Source organism: Conger conger, chromosome 8 (genome assembly GCF_963514075.1).
Source record: "Conger conger chromosome 8, fConCon1.1, whole genome shotgun sequence".
Classification (NCBI taxonomy): domain Eukaryota; kingdom Metazoa; phylum Chordata; class Actinopteri; order Anguilliformes; family Congridae; genus Conger; species Conger conger.
Window position 1 is genome coordinate 37,845,996 of NC_083767.1, and position 20,499 is coordinate 37,866,494.

The 20,499-nt window shown below is 40.6% G+C and overlaps 1 long non-coding RNA gene across 1 annotated transcript in view; it reads left to right on the top strand.

The window, feature by feature from the left end:
- Window positions 1–20,499, top strand: part of LOC133134600 (uncharacterized) — a 137,719-nt gene that overhangs the window by 100,768 nt on the left and 16,452 nt on the right. Inside the window, exon 2 of the long non-coding RNA XR_009709307.1 lies at window positions 4,842–5,046. This is a non-coding gene — a long non-coding RNA (uncharacterized LOC133134600). The remainder of the gene's footprint in view (window positions 1–4,841; window positions 5,047–20,499) is intronic.

Here is a 20,499-nt window from a genome sequence, read left to right on the forward strand (position 1 = left end):
TGGGGGGCGGTGCTGGCCCAGGTGCAGGATCAACTGGAATGGGTTATCGCTCATGCCAGCCACAAGTTGTACCCAGGGGAAAGGAATGATCAAAATTGCAGTTAATTTAAACTGGAGCTATTGGCCCTTAGGTGGGCTATGACAGAACATAGCCCACTTAAGGTTGATGTGTACACTGATAACAACCCCTTGATACACCTGGCGACAGTGAGACTCAAAAGAACAACGCTGGGTGGCTCAGCTGGCTTAATTCAAGTACACCCTCAGGTACCGCCCTGGCACTACTAACTGCAATGCTGATAACTGCAACCTAGCTACCACCTGTTGTTTGGATCTGCTTAAGGGCTAGGCCTTCAATGTTGTGTGACTCCCCTGGCGGTACAGAAGAGCAGGTCACAGAGAGATACTAAAATTTTGGGTTTTATTAGAGCCGTGCATCGGATTTTATTTGAGCTTTTGTGGAGCAGGGAAGAGAGAGCTAGAGTGTTTAAACTAAACAAAAGACTTAGCCCTTCCCCCTCACGGGTTCCAGGCAAAGATAATACATGAAAATAACAAATGCAAAAGAAAACAAACCAAACTGTAGCTTTTCAGCTCTGGAGTATCCCTCAAGCTCCATGAACACAGCCCACTGACAACAGTTCCCCTGTCTCAGATGTCTACTGTGGAAAGAAGCACACCTTTTCAAATCCCAGACTGATTCACAATGCAGTCCAGGTGTGTGCTTACTTAACCAGTAAATGTGGTCCTCAGTTTGCCCTGCTTCCCACAAACCGAACCCAGTTCCACAGATATTATTTCAGTGTGTTGTAATATTAAGTGTGCATACAAGCATGTTTACAGCTTAAAAAATTTTTTTTAAAAAAGGATCGATTGTAATTACCCTTTTAAGATGAGTTTGTTTTATACGTGTGGTTCAAAAGAGCTCCTGGTTATGTGTAGCATAGCCACTGTATGGCATTACCACATTCGGTCACCTGTGCCATATGCATGGAAAATGTGTCAAATGTTTTTTCTTTCCTGTAACCTCTCATCCATTGCACATGGCAGGTGAGGAGTGGTTTATTCTCTAAACACACAGTGCCTGAAGGTACATTCTATGCAACAAGCTACTGAGGCGGGTTCTCAACATGAAGCCTTGGGGAATTCCCCTCAGATTTTTCAGCAGAAACAGGTAATTTCGGTCTTGCCCACAACTCCGAAATAGGTTCAGACAGCTTTACACAAGTTTGTTGTCAGGTCAGAATATTTACGTTCGGAGGGTTTCAAGACAAATTCCACAGAGCTTTTTTTTTTTTAAACTGCATTTTAGGTTTGTATGTATTTATTTAATTTATTTCAGCTCCTACGGTACAGCTCATAACACACAGAGAGGGTTTAGTTTGCTCATCTGCAAAAATCAGACCGGAGACAGAAGATAATTCTAAATGATTTTCCCCTGACGCTCCGCTCTCTGTCTGTCATTGATAAAGTTGGATAATCAGACATTAACATGTGAGACACACACACACCAGTTGGGATCACTGTCTGATTGGGATTTGTGACTGGATGCACATTAAAAACAAGTCACAATCCTTTGGCAAGCGGAGGGCAAAGACGTTTTCCTCTCTACCTTCTGTAGACAATTCACTCGGATATGCACTTAATCTCTCTATAGCGCAAATGCAATAGATGCAAATGAGCTCCCATAAAGCCGTTCTTTGGAGTGCTGGCGCCTGTGATTCTTTGGATGAAAATTGCACCGTACTGTAAAGAAAGGGCTTCTGGGAGAGATGGAGAGATGGGAAAGGAAAAGAAAAAAGGAGGATCTATGAAGCACTCAGCCATTTGAGTCAATGAGGCTGTTTGAAAACCTATCAATGCTATTCTCTCTCCACAACTCCCCACTCCCTTTTCAGATGCAAAGCCCCACTGTTTCCATCTCTTATACATTTGCTGATTGTGCCAAATCAATACGTACATATACACAACAATCCTGTCAGGGGTCTGAAAAAAGTGATTGGTAGCGTGGAGTCCAAGAGCCTTAACTCCTTCTGTCTCACTGGCCCAGGGTTTTTTTTTTTTTGCATTCATTCATTTTTTTCAGGGTGCAATTTTCAATCACTATGGCAACAGGATATACAATTTGAAAGCGTTTAAACTCATCTGTATAACCTATTTTAAGATGCAATTGCTTGAGTGATAACAGTTCCTTATATTGTAACATGTGGATGGTCAGACAAATGTGGGGGGACCTCACCTTGTCTGCATTTTGGAAATCCAAATGCTACAAGAAATAAGGAAATGTCAGTGTCCTTTTCACAACAAGTGTCCAGCAGACCAAATGCATAATTGTTTCTCATTCTAAAAATGAGAAACTCAGAAAAACGTTGATAGACGTTGATTGTTTGCTTAGAATTTGTCTGGAGCAATTATCATTGTTGTCGGTTTCGCTGTTGTATACTTCTACAAAAGTACTTGTACATGGAAATGCTAATACGTTTTGTATAGGCTCTCTCGAACACAATGAGCCCAAGTACAACCGTCTCTGACCAGTATTTGTAACATAATTGCAGAGAAAATGTTTTACCCATGTCTGTGTGTAAGACAATTCAGTATAACTTCAGCTCATCAAAGAACCAATGCCCGGAACATTATAGAAGTGACAACTAAAAAGCATTTAAGATAGTGACATTACGTTTCCAATGGTGAATGTGAAATTATGGAATGTGTTGAATGTGTTTTGACGAACAAAAGCAATGGACCTTAATGAATATATACATATACAAAATGTATATAAGATCTTCTCGACCTGTTGCTGTCTGAGGATAGCTGCAAGGAGAAGGAGTTTGGGATGGAGAGGTAGGGGAGGGTGACAAGTGCTAACACTTTCCAGCATAAAAGGTGTTTAGTTAGCATAATTTAGTTAGCATAATGCAGCATTTTACACCTCAGAAGACCCATAGTATCATCTTGTTTCCATGTGTGTGTTGGAAAACTGCCTAGACATAGATTAGAAAATACAAAGCAGCATGCTTTGGGGTTAATGTCAGCATGCTTAACCCTGTTATTTATATAATCCCTGTATAAAGTGAACCCACCCCGTGTGACAATCTGCCTCAGATATTCATGTTTTTTTTTTGTGTTCAGGGCCCAATAAAATGGCAGACCCTTCATTACAAGCCTGTCAGTAAATTGAGAATTGTTGGCAAAAAAGGTGTCCAATTTGTCTGTTTTGCATTTTTTTAAAGCAGGGTGTGGCGGTGACTTACTATGAGTGCATATGAAAATATTTCAATGTCAAATATGACAAGAATGAATGAAACAAAACTAAAATGTGTAGTTCTGTCTGTGTTGTGTGTAATTAAATACAAAATTCATATATTTCTCAGTTGAATGGAAGTCGACATTGAAATAAAGGGACGGTATTTTTATTCACATAAAAATATATAATTTTTTACACAAAATAAAAGTAGTATCAGGTGTATAATGAAAGAAAAACAACACACCTGGCTTCCACACCGACAGACATGCATGTGTATGTATTGATATGACTGCTTCTGCGTGACTCTGCATGCCTGGCTGCCTGGATATCCACACAGCAGCTGAAGCTCAACCTGGGGAAGATAGAACTCCAGTAAAAAGGCTCCCTCTACGATTAAATCACTGTCAATCCTCCTGCACTGTCAGTCGCACTGCAGTGTCTCCCTCTCTCTCAGCTGAAAACCTTGTTGTGATGCTGGATGATCAGCTAGGCGTGCTGGGACGCAGTACAGCGGCGACCCCGTCCTGTTGGTTCTCCCTTCGCAACATCAGGGGGTTATTTCACGAAGCAGGATTACCGAGTTAGCGGGATAACTGCACTGAGCAAAAGTCAGAACCCTTCTAAATCTGGAACATGTTACAAGCAGGTTTTGCTCAGTGCAGATATACAGCTAACTTAATAATCCTGCGTCATGAAATACCCCCAGGAGAACCTGCCCTTTCCTCACCCAAGAGGCTACACCGCTACATGTGGAAGCCCTTGTAATCCCTCATCTGGACTACTGTAGCATTTTGATGGCTGGCCTACCAGCCTGTGCCAACAGAGCACTGCAGTTGTTTCAGAATGCTGCATGGTCTTCAACTTGCCAAAATTTGCACGTGCCACACCATTGTGAAGTACCCTTCACTGACTTCCGGAGGCTGCCTGCATTCAATTCAAATCTCTCACGTTGGCACACCAAGCTGTGAATGGCACTGCCCCTTCCTATCTTCACACAATGGTCACACCACACACTCCAACCAGATCTCTCCACTCCCTATCCTCTCACCAGCTGGCTATCCCTTCTCTTCGAGCAGCTGGCATCTGCTTCTCAGAGCTCTGAATCTCCTCTCTTTGAAGAAGAAAGAGATATACACTCATTGAGCACATTATTAGGTATTTATTAGACTTATTTTCTGGACTCATTAAGTGTTCTGCTGCTGTAGCCTATCCACTTTGAAGTTTGTCAGAGATGCTCTTATGCATACCACTGTTGTAATGTGTGGTTATTCCTGTCAGCTTCGTCCAGTCTGGCTATTCTCCTCTGACCTTTCTCATTAACAATACGTTTCTGCCTGCACTGGATGGATTTTTTTGTTTGTTTTTCACATCATTCTCTGCAAACTCTAGAAACTGTTGTGCATGAAAATCCTTGGAGAACAGCAGTTTCTGAGATACTCAAACCACCCTGTCTGGCACCAATAACAATTCCACAGTCAGAGAGATTAAATATTTGCATGAACAAGCTGGTGTGCAGGTCTACCTAATAAAGCGATCACTGATTGTACTTTATTGAACTCCGTGGGGTAATTTGTCCTCTGTGTTTGACCCATCCTAGGGCTGCCACCGTGCAGCACCCGGGGTGCAATGTGGGGTAGTGCCTTGCCCAGGGGTGCAATGGCTGTGTGGATCTTATTGTGGCTACACCAGGGCTTCAACCACGAACCTTCCAGGTCCCAGTCATGTACCTCAACCACTACGCTACAGGCTGCCCCATTCTCATCCCTCTACGTTGGAACATCTTCGCTCAATCAAACAGGAAGGTAAATTCGTTTGCACCCACAATTCATTTTCACCGCATCTCCCACAAATGTAAAAAAAAAACTTACATTCTTCAAGCTACATCTCAATGATTCTCAAAATCAAACCTCCTCGCTCCCTTTATCTTATAGGTCTTAAGGCATTTACCTTGGCAGTGACACTTACATGATTGTAACTTTTTGTATCACCAGCTTTTCTTTGTATCTCCAGCCGGCTTGCCATGTGAAATTAATGTTTGTAAGCTGCTTTTGCCAAAGGTGTCTGCTCAATGATAAAATTGTAAATTGTCATTTCTCCTCCCCCTCCGGCACTGCCTCTTCACTCTCTGGTATCCCTACTCCATCACTTCATCATAGCACCCCCGCCCCCCCGCCCCCACCACTGACCTGAACTAGATTCACCTTACTTTGTGTTGGTTGACTACAGTCATATAGCCTTGTTTATACTGTATTAGAAACCTGGAGGAGGGAGGCTAGATTATGTAGGATGATGTGACAGGCGTAGGTGTCTGACAGTTTCAAAGTTGGCCTTAAAACAATCTGTGCAAATCACAAGGAAATAACTATGCATGCTAAATAAGATATTTGTCACAAGAAACCACTTGCAATATACAAAGGGATGAACTTGTACTACACACGAAAGAAAATTTTAATTATAAATTAGCGCTCATTGAGTGTATAGACAAGGCATTAATTAATAAAAGAATGAATACTCCCACAGGTGCTAGAGACAAGATGACCAAAGAGACAGCTTGGATAATGGGGGAAGTGAAAGAATGTGTCTTTTTCTTTTTGTCTCCATTACTGCTAGCATAAGAGGTATACGTTTTATATTGCAACCAACCAAAGCAGATTACCAAATAAGATCAATCAGAAAATGTAATAAGTAAGGAATTATGTACACCTCATGCCCAAAAATCTTAGGCAAACAAGACATGTAATGTGATTGGATTCCTTGAAACCTTTTTTTTCCGCACTAGTCATCCAATTTGCTCACATCATTCTTCAGAATGAACCCCATGTCTATTTCGATAGCAGCCATAGAGTTGCTGGAGATAATAGCTTATCTGGATGCAGAGTTTGTGCATTTTAAAGGGAAAATGGGGCATTCTCATCTTGCCGTTAGAAGACGCAGCCTGATGAACACTTTGCTAGAATTGAGATCTGATACCTGGTAGCAAGGTGTGGGCAATTTGCAAATGAATGCGATTCATTTAATAAGTGAAAGCAGTCAGAATGCTGGATGGACCTTGTCAGGTCCTGCCTTGCACAGGAAATCATACGGGTCCTGTCTTATACACACACACACGCAGACATATACACAGCTGGGGGCAGCAGGCCCCTATGCCTCATTAATGAGATATTCACAACACTCATTGCAATTTAAACTTAGAAGGAAAATTCCTTCAGAATCACTGAAAAATATCCCCAAAAATATAACCATTCCTTCAGAACAGAAAGTTCAAATCACTTGCATGCTGGCTGCTCAACACGGTGACCTGCAGGTTTACTGAAATGGTTGATTAATGATTCCACTTTCCCACCCCATCATCATTTAAAATAAGCCACATAATAAAAGGTCCACATTTTGGTGTGTAATTAAAAGTGTAGTATGTGTGTATGCAATTAAAATTAAGCATGTGTGTGTGTGTGTGTGTGTGGGTGTGTGTGTAAGTAAAATGTGTAGTTTAAATGGCAAAAGCAATTTTTCATTCATTAATTTATTTTAATGTTACGAGGTAGCGCTCAACTCATACACACAAAGCCAGACTTGCAGTGCAGTTTTTGAATGTAATTAAGAAGAATCTTGGGTTGACTTATGTGGAAACCACAGGATTTAATTATACACCTGGCTCAGGATTTCATAACCTGACAAATTCTGTTCTGTGTGCTGAGGGGAGGGAGGGGAAAAAGTTTTATTTTTATTTATTTATTTTTTGTCGGGAGTGCTGTTTTTCTTTTTTCCGCTTTGTGCCATTGCATAATTGTGTTTTGCTGCAGTGTCAAGAATCTAACCAAGCATGAACGACACTGCTGTAGTGGAGAAAAGGTGCAGCCGGCTCCTCTGCTGACTTTGACACTGGTCAGGCAGAGGCCTGCGCTACCTAGCTCCCAACACTGCTGTTCGGCACAAAACAGAGTCAATGACATCACCGACAGAAGGACAGCTAACGCTAACACTTTCTGTTAGCGCTCCTTCATAAGACCTCTATAGCTCTTTGATAAAAGTGGTAGCACAACAGCTAATTGCTTACCTGGAGGACATCCTCAGCTTGGATTTAGACCTCAACAGAATTGAAAGATCCCCTTGATAAAGGAAATGCACCGGTTGCAGTATTTTTATGTCTTGAGGATGACCGGTCTTATGGTGTGTGTCAGTAAATGTGTTGTGATAATGTCAGTTTTTGCATTGGTCTTGATATAACACACTGTATGTCCATCTGTGGTTACTGAGATAAGCATTTCTGGATTTAGGTATTTGAAATCTTATGAACAAGCATTTATTGAAAGCGTTATCAGTGAAGCAAGCAGGGCTTGCCCAGCACTGAACACACGTGCTGCTTGTCTGATATACTTTTATCTTTTTCAAATCTGCAAATACTCATTTGCCTTAACAGCATATTGTTTAAGTTATATTTCACAGAATTGCTCATCATAATTAATCATTAGTATTGTTATTTTTATATATCTACAATTTACCCGTTGATATAAATAATTCTTTTCAAAATCGCAATGGAAAAAGGATTGCGGCATAAACAATCACACAGCTTAAAATCCAATACAGCACAAGACAGTACAAACAACAGCAATAAAACAAGACGAGTCTTAATGAAGCTAATCTTTCTTAACTGAACAGGATCCTATCTGTCAACGAAGGACATATCTTTTTTAATTTGCGCTAAACTCTTAAAGTGGCTAAAAGGATGAAGTCTTGCTTGTTTCAGTGCATGTTTCAACAAAATCTAGCACAGAAACGAAAAAAGCCATCTTCCCAAATTCAGAGGAAAGGCACAGTGAATAACAGCAGGTCATTAGAGTGGAGATCGTAGGTACATGAATTCTAGGTAAAACGACTGCCAAGATAAACGGGAAGTTTCCCTGGAATTGCTTTATAAGTAAAAATGTGCCAATGGATCCATCTGTAGTTGCCTAATGAGGTCAAGCCCGCTTACGCATGCAGTTGTCAACAAGATATTTTTTCATCAGCGAAAGCATGCAAGGCACCACAATAAAGTTTTTGTTGTTGTTGTTGCTGTCGCTTCATTGCTGTTTTTCTACCTTTGACATTTTCCATTTGACACACTATCCATTTTTTTTTCCAGGAGTTTTGTTTCTGATTATGGCCTGCCAGTGACAGCAGAGGATTTTGGCGGTGGACTGGCAGTCAGAGATTTCGCAATCTAGCGGGAGGCAGGATTTGTAGAAGTGAGTGAAGGGAGAATTGTTCGCGAGAAGGCCCTGCTTGGGCCTCCGCTCGACAGATCCCGAGGCCGTCCCCTGATTGGTTACCCCAGGAGAGCGGCTTGCACGCCCACAGGCACATCTCCCGCTAGTCAGACTTGTAATTCTCATATCACTGACGCGCTGAATCCGAGGCGGACAGGTGCGCGTGCAGACACTTATTCGACGAAGAAAAGGCGGATTGGGAAGAGGATAGAAATTAAGGAGCCATCCTGCGGCGCAGCCCTGCCTTCTCGTGCATTAAAATGTAGCCGATCTTAGAATCTGCTTTTAGTTTGATTTCATTGTAATTAGACTGCCACTGTTTCATAAACCAGGCTGAAACTGCAAAAAGAGCAGTTCATTTGTAATACGTAATATGCAGTTTCGTCTCTAATATGATACAATGGAGTGTGAAAACAATATAAAGCAGGGTGCATTTCATTTAAAAAATACACTCAGCGAGCGCTTTATTCGGTATTTATTTGTCTTACTGTTTAGACTTATGAAGTCTTCTACTGCTGTAGCTTAGTAACAGGTCTATCTAATAAAGTGCTCACTGAGTGTATAGGTTTTACATAAGATCGGCTTTGAAAAGGCACTGCGAATGTGATTCAGTCACTCAGTGAGACAGACGTAAGACTGGAGCATTTCTTAATTTGGGTGACATGACTGGCCATTCCCCCAAAAAGAGCTATAGTGAGCGATTATTGATTATTGATTGAAGGGGTTAATTTGGCATTTCACAGCGGGGTCAAGTTCCATTATAAAGGTGCAACGCTATGGCTTTGAATCCCCAGAAGATGGTGTAAAGCCAGATAAAATGAAGCATGTCAATCATAACCACAGACAGAAGTGACAAAAAAATAATCTAAAGCCCGACCTCAAAAGATCCGGATGGCCATTGCAGCCCTTATGGGACACAGGAATTATGGCCTAATTGAAGGTTGCTATGGAGGAAATTGATAACCTGCACAGCTTCATTCATTTCTGGGCGTGATGCTACATTTACAAAAGCCTGATTTAAAGGAATAGGATTATTTCAAATCTGTTTGTCACACTGTCAGCAGTGGAAGAATAGCATGATCGTGCCCCTGTGATGTCATATGGGAGAGCACAAAGGCAGGAAAATGTAGCTAATGGGTATTTTCTGGGGCACCGCTCAATTTTGAATTCCCGGCATCGGGTGCCGTTTCTCAATTTCGCAGAGAATCAATGAAAGTCGGTTAGAATTTGAAATGGGCTTCCTCGCTCGTATACATATCCTCAATCCAAATCAGCAGAAACTAAAGGAAAGCCAACTGTAGTTAGTTTTCTCTCTTTGCTGTGGTGGAAATAACAAACAAAGCAGAGAAAAGCAATTGGGGGAAAAAAACTAAACTGCCTGTAGGAAAAAAATAGCACGTTGAAAAGCAGATGATGTCACTTTGTTTTTCACATATCCTTTTTAAAGTCTGCAACGGATAATGCAGGACTTTTGATTTATGCAGGACGGTTGTGATTATAAAAAGCAAGTAAATTCACATCGCACAAAAACCCTCCCTCCCTGGGTTATGCCATTGCAGAATAACCCTGCTTTCAAGTGATCTCTGGTGGTAAGTTTTCTCCGAGTTGGGAATACATCACAACTCGGCCATCCGACCCCCTCATGTTCACAGGCTTAATGGTCAGACAGTTGAAAGCAAGATTATGTGTGGTAGTTCCCGTCGGAAAGTTCTAGGCTAGCAGGCAAGACTAGCTAGTTATAGCAAGCGATTTTGGGCTATTTTTGGGGGTTAAGAATGCAAATACTACAGGAAACAAAATTCCGCTGTACTATAGTTATTAAAGAATACCTGCGTGTTTTAAATTTGCTGCTGTGGTTCACTTATGAGTTTATTGTATGTATTGTATATTTTATGCTTCACGGAGGACTTCCAAGTTGGCAAGAGCGAATATATCACAACTCGCCCAATTCGTGCTGCATCTAAAATCCAGATTTTTCTCCGACTTGATCATCCCACATACTAAGGAGTTCATGTGGGGGTTTCCAGTGGGAAACTTATATAGACCACTTGATAGCAGGGTAATGCTTCACCTGGGAAACCACAGCCAAGAGTGTAAGAACACGGCTGATTGGCCGTGGGCTGATTGGCCCATCTTGGCTCATTATTTACATACTGTCTAGACAGTTTCCAGCAAGTCAAGTTATCTCCTCTGTAGACACACCTGAATTGGTCAGCAAAAACTCACTTCCATATAGGAGAAACGGGAAGCCAGAGAGGGGGAATATCATTTGTTTTTTGGGAAGATGTACAGTGCCCTCATACAGTGCCTCAATGGCTGAGTCAGGTTGAAGACTTGTTCCTGTCGCTGCCCTGATGTGCTCCACTTCGTGTCAGTAAACCTGCAGGTAAGGATCAGTAGAAAGCTACTGGAAGCCAGCAGGTTGCGACAAGGGAGGGGGGAGGGGGGAGGGAGTGTTGAGATGGAGGTGTTGGTAGGAGATGCCCTGATGCACTGCCTGCTGTAAAATCCAGCTATGCCAGCTTGACCAGCTTGGAAAATTGAGCTGATCAAGGTAGGAATAAGCTTGTCTAGCTGCCTATGAGCTGGTCATGGCCAAGCTGGTCATAAAGCTGGTCTAGTTGGGGATGATCTGGTCTACCAGCTAGTGCTGGTAGCTTGTCCCTTTATAAACATAGCATGAGCTGGTCAAACCATGTTAGCTGGGATCTGGTCTGAACTGGTCAACCAGCTACCAGCTACCAGCTGTTTCAAAAGCTAACTTTAGCAGTTTTTCTCAGCAGAGCTGGACTCAGTGGTGGACAGCTAAAACTAAGCTTTGCGACTGTCTGCCCTCCTTTTGCAGTTTTTCTATTGCTTGCAGTCTCTCTCGGTTGTTTATTTGTTTTGGAAATGAGTTATTGGCATGTTCTCAAATCTATGTGTTCCCATTCCCCTACGCCTCTCCCTCACTGCTCAGCTCCGCTACGCAATCAATCACCGGCTCACCGTTTTTTTAACACCGCATCGGCCGGCGAATCAATCCTCAGAGAACTGCCGGGACCCACATCCCGAGGCCGTGGTGGCCAAAAGACTTCTCTCTTGTAAGAGAGGGCGGATAAAAAGAAAAGTTTTGCAGCCTGTCTCCTCTACCAATGCACTCTTGGACAGCTGCCTGGTCCTACACTGGGACACGCTGAAAACGCACTCTCTGTTCATTAATAACACCATGACATCACCTAATTTACTTTCCCTCGCTGATGCCCTGAACCGGGCTGAATTCTGTAGCCTTTTTTTTGACACACTATCCATTTATACGGCCGGATGTTTACTGAGGCAGTTCAGGTTAAACACTCTGCTCAAAGACACTGTGAATTACTGTCGGAGGAAGCTGAACGTGCACCTTTCTTTAACAAGCCCAGTTCACTGCCCAATGTGGTGCACCAAATTAATTTGAGTAGATTTTCTATCTGTGACACAAAAAAGAGAAGCATTACATTATTTAAGCTGATGCTTTTATCCAGAGTGACTTACAGGTGATTAGACTAAGCAGGGGCCAGTCCCCCCCTGCAGCAATGTGGGGATAGGGGCCTTGCTCAAGGGGCCATCAGCTGTGGCTACACTGGGGCTTGAACCACCAATCTAATGGGTCCCAGTCAAGCAACTTAGCCACTCGGCGATAGGCTGAGATTTAACATGAGTATAAAAAGAGTTATACAAAGCACTTGAAGGGTCATAAAATTCATATGAAACTATCATCACTGACTATAAATTTGTCCATATACGGTATACTGCTTCACCTACTCTTAGCAATCATACAATAAAAAGAGAAAATAATACATTTAAATTGTGTAATTCATAGGAAAATTAATAATAAATTATAAAAGATAAAATAGCAAATTTTAGTCTCCAAAGTTGTGAAATACTAGAGACACTGGCTACAATAAAATATGACCTGCAGCTGAGGGAAGATCTACCAAAGCTTAATCATTAATTCACTGTTACTGTATTCGCTATTTCATTAATTAGTTACAGTTATTTTAGTAGATCATTAGCTCATTGCTGTTATTCTCCACTTTCATGCCTATGTGTCAATGTCTGTAAGCATACCTGTGCTTTAGCAATGCAAGTCGTGCCAATAAAGATATTTAATTTAAATCCTACAGCAAAGTTTCTCTCCATATTTCGTTCTCTGGCTTCTTCTGGCATATGGCTCATTCAATTTTGCAGTACAGATGAGATCTAAGCATCAGAATCCTCCACTGTGCTGTCTCTTCTAAAATCAATAGCGAGATGTGCTTTTCATAATGGTTGCAGTGTACATTGTGCTTATGTGCTGGCTGTGGATGTTCTCATTTGAATAATTACTTGTAGTAAATACACTCTTGAATCAATTACTTGGCTGATTTTTTTCACAACAGTCAACTGGCAGCAGACTCACCCCCGCTGTAACTGTCAGTCGTCCCAGACTACAGCATGAGCATTCAGGGGAAAAAAAAAACATTCATTTCATTATAAGTTCACTACTGTCAAAATAGTTTGGCTCCACCTGTAAACACCTGTGTCTGTATTTGACAGTTTTGGCAAGGAAAGAAAATTCTAAATAAAATAAATAGGTAAACAAAGAACATAAATCAAAGTTGAGAGAATGAGCAGATTAATGGCACCGTGTCAAATATGTTGGAGGAAATTGGAGCTGCCTGCGGTGCATTTCCATCTATAAGATGAGATTCCATCGACTGTTCTGGCCCACAGTGAACAGCCAGATTGAATTCACAGGAAAGGGAATTTTTAGTTTATAGTAGGCTAAGCCCATTATTTTAGCAGGATGATTTTTGCCATTTAGTCTGCAAGGCAGAAACTTGCTCATATGGCATTGTGGTTTCTATGTTTTTGTCCAACATATTGAGGTAAATGGCTATGATTTAACAAGTATTTTGATCGGCTTGTACTCTATACCGGCCCTGAACACCACCAGGTTCATTTTAAAACATGAATTTAACAAGGTCACTATTGTACTTATAACTGTACTTATAATTGTGTGCCCTCTTACTGTGTTGCTTTAACAATTAGTTCATTATTTTAAAAGTACAAGGCAAGACACTTTACTGGTTATATTTCTGCTTTTTATTTATCTCCAAATGTTTTTGCTGGAGGATATTTTTTTCTTCTTCTGTGGTAATAGCATCTGTTTTCCCCTGTGCATGTTGTAATTCTAGATAACTTCATATTAACTCATACATGCTATCCATGCATTGTTACTGTTACCAGGGAGCAGACAGGAGTTTTCTGAATCATTGGCTCATTAAGGTTCCTGACCTTTGCCTTCTCAGCCACTGTGTAGCATTATAATTGTGTTTTGGTTCCTTATGGTTGTTTTTTTATTTTGTGACACATCCATCCCTGAATTTGTGCTTAACCAATATTGCATTAATCTGATCCCTTGATAAATTTTTTCTTAAAAAGCTCAATTAAATGAAATGCATGCAAATTCTATATGGAGAGTTTTTGGCAACACCAACCACATGGGAGAATAGCCTCCTATGGTCCAATACTGGTAGACCAGACTGAATCTACACTAGAGAACCCTGGCAAAAATATTCACCATTAAATTCAGAAATTATCTAAGGAATAATCCACAATGAGGTGGTCATTACACGGTTTTAACACACTCAGAGGCGTTAAAACTGTGTCATCACCACCTCGGAGTGGATTATTCCACTTTTACCAAATATAAAAATATAACTCGCGGTCGTCAATATTGTTTGGCCAATTCACCCTCAATATAAAACTTTTTTTGCTGGCACTAACTGCTTCAGGTCATTAAGGTGGCTACTGTTTCAGCATGTTACTATGGCTACATATGTTGGTTTCATGGTCCACTTTTTTTTCTTTCTCTTAGTTAAATTTAAGGTCATAAACAAGGCTTAAATTGGTTTCTTATTCGGCACTTCATATTCGTAATTCCCGGTCGACCTTAAATTATTTTCACCAGTGTTGTAACTGCCTATGCACAATTTCCACAGAAAACTTTGAAACGCTCATATCGTCTTGAGCTATACATTACACAACTAGCTATATCACACAATTTAGCCAACATAGCCAGCTTCTCTGTTTTGTGCTGACGATAGCTAGGCACTTTAGGAAAAGATTATAGATAATTGTTCGAGCTACAAACAACCATTTCAGAATGTCACATAGCTAGTAACGTTAGCTAGCAAACTAGAAAAACGGCTATTAATATCTATGTTACATGACTGTACTTCACAAAATCATTTCACAATTTTTAAATGCAAGTGGCTTTATTGGCATGACAATGACGTAGTCAATGAAATACATTTTAAACTAGTATCACACTGATGGGTCTCTCCTTAAATTGCTGCAAAATGCAGGCAGTGTATTAATTTAGAACGGTGATTGGGCTTGACCAGGACTACCTGCCAAACATTTAATGATTATGTGAAAATAACTACCACCTAGCATCCAATCAGAATCGAGTTTTCACCAAGATCGTAGTATATTTAAGCGGTATGGAACGAGAAACCCGTGGTATATCGTGGATATTGGCACAGCTAGCAGGGTGGTTAGGCACTACGCGAAGCAGGGTGGTTAGCCACAATAATATCCACACAGCAAGGCCCTTAACCCTGCATTGCTCCAGGGGGGATTGTCTCCTGCTTAGTCTAATCAACTGTACATTGCTCTGGATAAGGGCGTCTGCCAAATTCCATTAATGTAATGTAATGTTATGTAATGTGAATTAATGAGATGATGATAACTTTAAGTTACATTCATTTTGATTACAAAGTAGATAACGGTAATCTGCAAATGCAGAGTAATTTTAAAAGATGTGTGAACATTCCATTTAACCGTATATCGTAGATATTGGCATGGTTGGAACGCAAACTGACCAATAGAGACAATGGACTGGTCCTATCCGTTAAAACAAAAACAAAAAATAACCTTCTTTTTCCTGAGGGTAAAGAATAAATAATAATTTATACTATGAGACAACTATGGATGTCTATGAATGTGTTATGCAGCACTTGGGATGACCTAGCATAGTCATTTCGTATGGTTTTCTGTAAATAACTGCATTAATGAAGAGCCCAGGAAAGCAATTACGTAGTGCAATTCAAAATGGAGGCCAATTCCACAAGAAGCAGGACAAAATCTCCTAAAGAGTGTCTGTACTGAGATGCCCCTAAGTCTGATAGGCAGTTATTGACTAAGAGGGAAATTGAACATTAAAAGGCATTAAATAGAGATTATGAATGTCTCAGTGTGAAAGCTCTCACAGTGACAGGTTGTTTGTATGGGCTGAGATCAGAGGATCTGTATAAGCATGCCGTATGCACATGTTTTTTTAAAGCCATTTCAAGATTCAGCAACTGCCACCTGCTTTGCCGGGATACAAATAGTATAATAAATGAGGGATCTGTGAAGCGAAATCAACATTAAAGGTTGCTTATATAAAATCATGTCTGTTCTCTGTTCATGACAACTGCCATTTTGTAGGATGGACTTTCTTTTTTGACTGACGGTTTCTGTAGGCAGCATGACAAACAATCAAATGGACGAATAAATAAATAAACAACAATGTTTCTCTAGCATAGCCGACTCAAAACAGAAACAGAGCAACAATGACAGCAACAACGGAAAGGTTGTGGCTGGATTATTTGTGGTCATGATTCCAGTCAGGGAGAGGGCGCCATTGAAAAAGCAGGGCTTAAATGCAGAGCTGCTTAATACTCCCATTTGGTCCGGAACAGCTGAATAGAACTGAGATTCATGTGCGCGCACTCGGCCCACTGCATTCCGTTTCCAATTTTATGATTTCAAAACTGTCAGCAGTTTCTTTTATACATGGAGCCTGAATGGAGACATTATGCTGCCTGTAACCCGGTTTCCATTCAAAGGACTGTCAATGTTTTAGTGCCTTGTTAGTTGTATGGATATTTCTCATAGGATAAACTACGACCGCTCCTACAGTCTGATTGGCTGAGCACATCCACAAAGTTTCTAATAGCATACACTTGTCTGTGCGCGTGTAATAAAGTCACAGTTAATGGCATGAAAAAGAGAAGGTACTTTGTAACCAAGGCAACCAGAAAAAAATATTTAAAGCAGCACAGCTCCAGAGGATGCCGGATGAAAAAATAAACAAGGCAGAGAAAAGAGCGAATGGAAAAATGTTGCTCTTTCATAGCCGCTGGAGGGGTTACTCAGATTTAGGCGTGTAATGTTAGGTATGTTACTTTACTTGCCTTTATTCATGAGAGAAAATGTCAATATGTATTTCTTTATTTCATTATTTATGGCAACTTCCAGCCTTTTTTATCATTTCATTTTAATCACAAACTTTACCACATTAACACACATGCACACACATGCACGCAAACACACACACACACACACACACACAAGTGCACACACAAACGCATACACACCCATTTCACTTCTACATTCACATGCAAAAATGGGCCCCAATTCTTTTCAGACATTGAGGATATTAATTATTAGACATTATAAATGTACAGTCCTCCTGTCCTTAAATGATAGATTTCACATTTCGATAGTGAAATTACAAAGGCATCTCAAAACACATATTCAGGGATATAATAACATTTGTGATTACTAAACACGCAAGTGTGTGTGTGTGTGTGTGTGTGTGTTACTGCCTTGTTGTATTTCAGAAATATGTCTGAATAAAGCTTAATTTGTACAAGGTCATATTTTTAGAATTTAGATATGGAATGAAATGATGAAGCAAGATTAGAACAATCAATAAACTTGAACGAAATGTCAAAAAGTCAAATTGATATTAATTTCAAACACGCATGCTTCACTGGGCTTCATCTGCAGTCACCCCGTTTTACAGCTAGCTTTTGACTTATTTCATATATTTCACTTTTTATCCCGCATTAAATAGGTCATTCCATATCCAACTTGTTGCCTGATAAAGCAAATGTGTTTTATCTGCTGAGAAAAGAAAAGCCTCCGGAGAAATCTTTTACTGGGGGAAAAAACAATATGGAGAAACTGCGAGTATTCTTCTGAAAGGCATTGGAAGGACAGACGCGGGAGAGCGAATTTCAACACACTTCAATAAATGCAGGAATGAACATGATGCAGATGTATACTCAGTGAGCACTTTATTGGGAATTTATTAGACTTATTTTTTTTACTTCTGCTGCTGTAGCCTATCCACTGAGAGTTATGCGTTGTGTGTTCAGAGATGTTCTTCTGCATACCACTGTTGTAATGTGTGGTTATTTGTGTTGCTGTCACCTTCCTGTCAGCTTTGACCAGTCTGGCCATTCTCCTCTGACGTCTCTCATTAGCAGGGCATTTCTGTCTGCAGAACTGCTGCTCACTGCATTTTTTTGTTGTTTTTTGCACCACTCTTTGCAAATTCTAGAGACTAGTGTGTGTGGAAATCCCAGGAGATCAGCAGTTTCTGAGACACTCAAACCACCCTGTCTGCCACCAACAATCATGTCACGGTCAAAGTCACTTTGATCACATTTTTTTGCCCTTCTGATGATTTATGTGAATATTAACTGGCAAAAGCTCCTGACCCGTATCTACATGATTGTATACATTGCACCACTGCCACACAATTGGCTGATTAGATAATCGCATGAATACGTAGGTGTAATAAAGTGTTCGGTAAGTGTATATCTTATGTCATCATCATCAATGGTATTTAACATTTGTATGCCTGTGTGTGTGTGTGTGTGTGTGTGTAAGACTGAAGTCATCAAATCACTGATATAGGGTAGCTGTCCTCAGATTATTCCCTCTGTCTTTTTTTTTTTTTTTTCAAGTATAACATGTTTTTTTTATTTGTGTGTTCATGTACGGAGTTAGAGACTAGCCGTTAGCCTAGCGTTGCACATGCCCAGTAGTTAAAATAATTGCTGGATGTGGTTCTGCAGAGAGGTGTGAAGACCTATAGTGCTTCTGGCACCTCATGATACTGTAGAATGTTGAGAGGAAAATTGAATGAACACAGTGCCCCAGGAGACTAATAGCATTATGGATCTCAGATCCAGACTCCTCTGATGAAACGGAACAGAGAATGTTGACTGAGAAAATGATGAGCTGTGTTCCTGTGGGATTCTGCTCAATCCCAGAGGATTTCAGCCGCAATATGACGTGTTCGCATTTTATTTCTAAAAAAAAATTGATGGGTGGGGAGTGGAGTGGCTAATGTCAAAACACCAAACCTCACAGTGATTGGCTGCTAATGCCGAAAGGTAGTTTGAGCTGGGTCTTGTCATCACTATCCTGGCATGAAGGGTTTGTCATTGTCATTCACATTTGGTGAAATACAAGAAACAGATGAATGTTTATTGCTTTTTGTATTCTGAAAAAAAAATAGGGATCAGAAAAAATGGATGGAAACTTGTTTTTTCTCATTAATATTATGTTTATATCAGGGTCAGATCAATGCTAAGCTTGCTGCCTTCTCTCATTGGTCTTTGTAACGAAGAAGCTGCAAATTAGGCAAAACCTGAAGGCCTTTGGCAACTGATTAAAACAATGTGTACAGCCCGGAGAATAGCATCGATTTGGCCTGCGTGGGCTTCTGAAACGCTATCCATTAGTGAGAGCTGTGATGTTTGGAGTTTCGTTTGCTTAAATGACATCTTTGGTGATTCACACAGACAGGAGAAAGATGCTATGGTCATTATAACACATCTTCAGGCAACTCTTGCTCTCATGTTAATGCTTTCCAAAAGAATATATATATAGAAATATATAAAATGTAAAAAATCAATAAAAAGTGTTCACATATCAAATGATTACAAAAGTTGTGTTTCATGCCTGTTTCTTCATGATTCTTTTCAAAAGTGGAATGGTTTGGGAACTGAAACGTCCCACCTCTCCTGGAAGGACCGTGAGTCTCCTGGAATTTGTCACCTTCTCACTGATACCCATGGGTGGGCAGAAATCTCCCACAAATCAGCAATGTGCAAGACAGGCAGAGGTGAAATTTAGAAATGTGCATTATCCTGTTGTTAAGTGACGAGCAGTTGCGAATTAAAGGTACAGTAGGACAGGTAATTTCGGACTCCTCACAGTCAAGAGAGGAATTGCAGCAACAACCTTAAACACCCCTTCTCTGTGAATGCACTGACGTTGAAATGCAAATGGCTGTGGCAATTAGAACCAATTTTCAACCAACGTGCTTGAATTATTGTACACAATGTTTTGGTACAGAGTGCCGGCCCGTCAACTGTATATTTTGAAACCCGAATTATACACACAGGCAGAGGGTGAGTCAACATGTCAGTGAGCCTTTTTCAATGATAGGAAAGGATTTACAATGGTCTTGTAACAATGTTTTTACACAAACATCTTACCTATTGTATCTTTAAGGAACCGAAAAATGTGGGGCAATAGGTTTCCAGGAAATAATTTTGGCAAGAGTGCGATGTCTGGGAAAATGGACTAACAACTGAAAGGTTATGAGTGCAATTCCCAGTTGGGGGGTGCAATTATACCTGTGAGCAACACTGTCTATACTCTTAAGCTGAACTGCCTTGTACAGGTTTGGAGGTTTAAAAGAGAAAATGTAACTCCAGTTACTCTTGATACTGTAATGGTCTGGTAAATGTAAGAATGTATTCATAATTTTCTAATAACCTGGCAATAGACCTGCCTTGATTCAGACAACATTTGTCCTTAATTAGAGTGGAAAACAGCTTGGCTAGTTCATTTTGGTGGTACTGTCGATGAACTCACCAAATGTGAATATTATTTAAATAAAAACTAGAGACAAAAAGTTCTCACACATTCTGAATCCAGGCCTGTCTGTCGGTCCTCGCGGTGATTAAATTCAATCATCCCCGGTTTCCTCTGGGCTCCGACTGCATGTGCCAAGCAGAGTTAGAGGCATTTTTGTTATATCAGGTACACTCGAGATCCATTCCACAGAGCCCCAGCATCCAAAGCACAATTTCTTTGTTTCTTTTTTCTTCTTTCTCTCATTGTTATCAGCGTGATCCAGCCAGTGCTGAG